Source organism: Rhinoderma darwinii, chromosome 3, assembly GCF_050947455.1.
Source record: "Rhinoderma darwinii isolate aRhiDar2 chromosome 3, aRhiDar2.hap1, whole genome shotgun sequence".
Classification (NCBI taxonomy): domain Eukaryota; kingdom Metazoa; phylum Chordata; class Amphibia; order Anura; family Rhinodermatidae; genus Rhinoderma; species Rhinoderma darwinii.
In genome coordinates, this window is record NC_134689.1 from 406,406,114 (window position 1) to 406,411,054 (window position 4,941).

Consider the following 4,941-nt stretch of genomic DNA (forward strand, 5'->3'; position numbering starts at 1 on the left):
CGGGACCGACCCGCGAGCGAGGCCGACGGGGAGTTCCAGGAGGTCGGCATGAGTTGGCCGCTCCTACCGCTCTTGCCCTGGAAGTCCACAGCGGGCGCTGCAGAGCACCTACACGGCTGCCCCCGGTCTTGCACAGCTTCCCCATGGCTCCTGTATCCCCCCCACGGGTGCAGGCACACGCCGCTCATACACTCTGGGGCTGGCTGACAGCCCAGGTGACATGCCACCTCCTAGCCGACCGGAAGTACATGTCAGGCGGCTTGGGACATAGTGGGACCCCCCCCCCCCCCGCTGGCGCTGTGGAGCTCATACACTGTTGCCACCGGGCATGCACAGCTTGCATACGGCTCCTCTACCCCGGGCTGCAATGGGCAGCACACCCCGCTCATACACTCTGGAGCTGGCTGACAGCAACTGCTGCTGATAATGATGATGACGATAATGTGCAAAGGGTTATCTATCGGCGGACAGTGTCACACTCTGGCCCTGGAACTGTGCCACGGTCTGCCTCTGCTGTTCACTACCGCCTCTGACATTTTTGAACATACCCCACTTTAACTTGATTGTAAATGTTTCACTTTCAAATGTTTCACTTTCAGTAGCAGAAATGCCATTCTTTGACATTTGGGCCTTTTCAGTTTCACTGCTGCTTGGTCACCAAATGGATCTCCTTGGATTGAGGCCTAGTCCTCTCCCCACCGCCCTGGAACTCTGCCCCGGCCTACGCTGCCTGCCGTCACACCCCTGGCCCTGGAACTCTGCCACGGTCTGCCTCTGCTGTTCACTACCGCCTCTGACATTTTTGAACATACCCCACTTTAACTTGATTTTAAATGTTTCACTTTCAAATGTTTCACTTTCAGTAGCAGAAATGCCATTCTTTGACATTTGGGCCTTTTCAGTTTCACTGCTGCTTGGTCACCAAATGGATCTCCTTGGATTGAGGCCTAGTCCTCTCCCCACCGCCCTGGAACTCTGCCCCGGCCTACGCTGCCTGCCGTCACCCCCTGGCCCTGGAACTCTGCCCCGGCCTGCCTCTGCTGCTCACCACCGCCTCTGACATTTGTGAACATACCCCACTTTAACTTGATTTTAAATGTTTCACTTTCAAATGTTTCACTTTCAGTAGCAGAAATGGCATTCTTTGACATTTGGGCCTTTTTATTGTCACTGCTGCTTGGTCACCAAATGGATCTCCTTGGATTGAGGCCTAGTCCTCTCCCCACCGCCCTGGAACTCTGCCCCGGCCTACGCTGCCTGCCGTCACACCCCTGGCCCTGGAACTCTGCCACGGTCTGCCTCTGCTGTTCACTACCGCCTCTGACATTTTTGAACATACCCCACTTTAACTTGATTTTAAATGTTTCACTTTCAAATGTTTCACTTTCAGTAGCAGAAATGCCATTCTTTGACATTTGGGCCTTTTCAGTTTCACTGCTGCTTGGTCACCAAATGGATCTCCTTGGATTGAGGCCTAGTCCTCTCCCCACCGCCCTGGAACTCTGCCCCGGCCTACGCTGCCTGCCGTCACACCCCTGGCCCTGGAACTCTGCCACGGTCTGCCTCTGCTGTTCACTACCGCCTCTGACATTTTTGAACATACCCCACTTTAACTTGATTTTAAATGTTTCACTTTCAAATGTTTCACTTTCAGTAGCAGAAATGCCATTCTTTGACATTTGGGCCTTTTCAGTTTCACTGCTGCTTGGTCACCAAATGGATCTCCTTGGATTGAGGCCTAGTCCTCTCCCCACCGCCCTGGAACTCTGCCCCGGCCTACGCTGCCTGCCGTCACCCCCTGGCCCTGGAACTCTGCCCCGGCCTGCCTCTGCTGCTCACCACCGCCTCTGACATTTGTGAACATACCCCACTTTAACTTGATTTTAAATGTTTCACTTTCAAATGTTTCACTTTCAGTAGCAGAAATGGCATTCTTTGACATTTGGGCCTTTTTATTGTCACTGCTGCTTGGTCACCAAATGGATCTCCTTGGATTGAGGCCTAGTCCTCTCCCCACCGCCCTGGAACTCTGCCCCGGCCTACGCTGCCTGCTGTCACCCCCTGGCCCTGGAACTCTGCCCCGGCCTGCCTCTGCTGCTCACCACCGCCTCTGACATTTTTGAACATACCCCACTTTAACTTGATTTTAAATGTTTCACTTTCAAATGTTTCACTTTCAGTAGCAGAAATGCCATTCTTTGACATTTGGGCCTTTTCAGTTTCACTGCTGCTTGGTCACCAAATGGATCTCCTTGGATTGAGGCCTAGTCCTCTCCCCACCGCCCTGGAACTCTGCCCCGGCCTACGCTGCCTGCCGTCACACCCCTGGCCCTGGAACTCTGCCCCGGCCTGCCTCTGCTGCTCATTACCGTCTCTGACATTTCTGAACATACCCCACTTTAACTTGATTTTAAATGTTTCACTTTCAGTATTAAAAGTGTCATTCTTTGGCATTTGGGCCTTTTTATTGTCACTGCTGTTTAGTCACCAAATGGATCTCCTTGGATTTGAGGCCTAGTCCTCTCCCCACCGCCCTGGAACTCTGCCCCGGCCTACGCTGCCTGCCGTCACACCCCTGGCCCTGGAACTCTGCCCCGGCCTGCCTCTGCTGCTCATTACCGTCTCTGACATTTCTGAACATACCCCACTTTAACTTGATTTTAAATGTTTCACTTTCAGTATTAAAAGTGTCATTCTTTGGCATTTGGGCCTTTTTATTGTCACTGCTGTTTAGTCACCAAATGGATCTCCTTGGATTTGAGGCCTAGTCCTCTCCCCACCGCCCTGGAACTCTGCCCCGGCCTACGCTGCCTGCCGTCACACCCCTGGCCCTGGAACTCTGCCCCGGCCTGCCTCTGCTGCTCATTACCGTCTCTGACATTTCTGAACATACCCCACTTTAACTTGATTTTAAATGTTTCACTTTCAGTATTAAAAGTGTCATTCTTTGGCATTTGGGCCTTTTTATTGTCACTGCTGTTTAGTCACCAAATGGATCTCCTTACCTACCAGCAATCACCCTGGTTCTCTGGCTGGGCATGGGGATGCAAGTTGCTCCCGCTGACCCCCTTCCACCCCACCGGGACCTACCTGCAATCACTCTGGAACTCTGGCTGGGCATAGGGACACAGGTTGGTCCCGCTGCCCCCCCTTCCACCCCACCGGGACCTACCTGCAATCACCCTGGAACTCTGGCTGGGCATGGGGATGCGGTTTGCTCCCGCTGACCCCCTTCCACCCCACCGGGACCTACCTGCAATCACTCTGGAACTCTGGCTGGGCATAGGGACACAGGTTGGTCCCGCTGCCCCCCCTTCCACCCCACCGGGACCTACCTGCAATCACCCTGGAACTCTGGCTGGGCATGGGGATGCGGTTTGCTCCCGCTGACCCCCTTCCACCCCACCGGGACCTACCTGCAATCACTCTGGAACTCTGGCTGGGCATAGGGACACAGGTTGGTCCCGCTGCCCCCCCTTCCACCCCACCGGGACCTACCAGCAATCACCCTGGAACTCTGGCTGGGCATGGGATGCAAGTTGCTCCCGCTGGCCCCCACCCGGACCTACCTGCAATCACCCTGGAACTCTGGCTGGTCATGGGGATGCAGGTTGCTCCCGCTGCTCCCCTTCCACCCCACCGGGACCTACCAGCAATCACCCTGGAACTCTGGCTGGGCATGGGGATGCAGGTCGCTCCCGCTGCCCCCCTTCCACCCCACCGGGACCTACCAGCAATCACCCTGGAACTCTGGCTGGGCATGGAGATGCGGGTTGCTCCCCCTTCCACCCCACCGGGACCTACCAGCAATCGCCCTGGAACTCTGGCTGGGCATGGGGATGCAGGTTGCTCCCGCTGCCCCCCCCCCACCGGGACCAACCAGCAATCACCCTGGAACTCTAGCTGGGCATGGGGATGCAGGTTGCTCCCGCTGACCCCCTTCCACCCCACCGGGACCTACCAGCAATCACCCTGGAACTCTGGCTGGGCATGGGGATGCAAGTTGCTCCCGCTGCCCCCCCACCGGGTCCTTCCAGCAATCACCCTGGAACTCTGGCTGGGCATGGGGATGCAGGTTGCTCCCGCTGACCCCCTTCCACTCCACCGGGACCTACCACCAGTCACCCTGGAACTCTGGCTGGGCATGGGGATGCAGGTTGCTCCCGCTGCCCCCCCTTCCACCCCACCGGGACATACCTGCAATCATCCTGGAACTCTGGATTGGCATGGGGATGCAAGTTGCTCCCGCTGCCCCCCCACCGGGACCTACCTGCAATCACCCTGGAACTCTGTCTGGGCATGGAGATGCAGGTTGCTCCCGCTGCTCCCCTTCCACCCCACCGGGACCTACCACCAATCACCCTGGAACTCTGGCTGGGCATGGGGATGCAGGTTGCTCCCGCTGCCCCCCCACCGGGACCTACCACCAATCACCCTGGAACTCTGGCTGGGCATAGGGATGCAGGTTGCTCCCGCTGCTCCCCTTCCACCCCACCGGGACCTACCACCAATCACCCTGGAACTCTGGCTGGGCATGGGGATGCAGGTTGCTCCCGCTGCCCCCCCACCGGGACCTACCACCAATCACCCTGGAACTCTGGCTGGGCATGGGGATGTAGGTTTCTCCCGCTGGCCCCCACCGGGACCTACCACCAATCACCCTGGAGCTCTGGCTGGGCATAGGGATGCAGGTTGCTCCCGCTGCCCCCCCACCGGGACCTACCACCAATCACCCTGGAACTCTGGCTGGGCATGGGGATGCAGGTTGCTCCCGCTGCCCCCCCACCGGGACCTAGCACCAATCACCCTGGAACTCTGGCTGGGCATAGGGATGCAGGTTGCTCCCGCTGCCCCCCCACCGGGACCTACCACCAATCACCCTGGAACTCTGGCTGGGCATGAGGATGCATGTTGCTCCCGCTGGCCCCCACCGGGACCTAC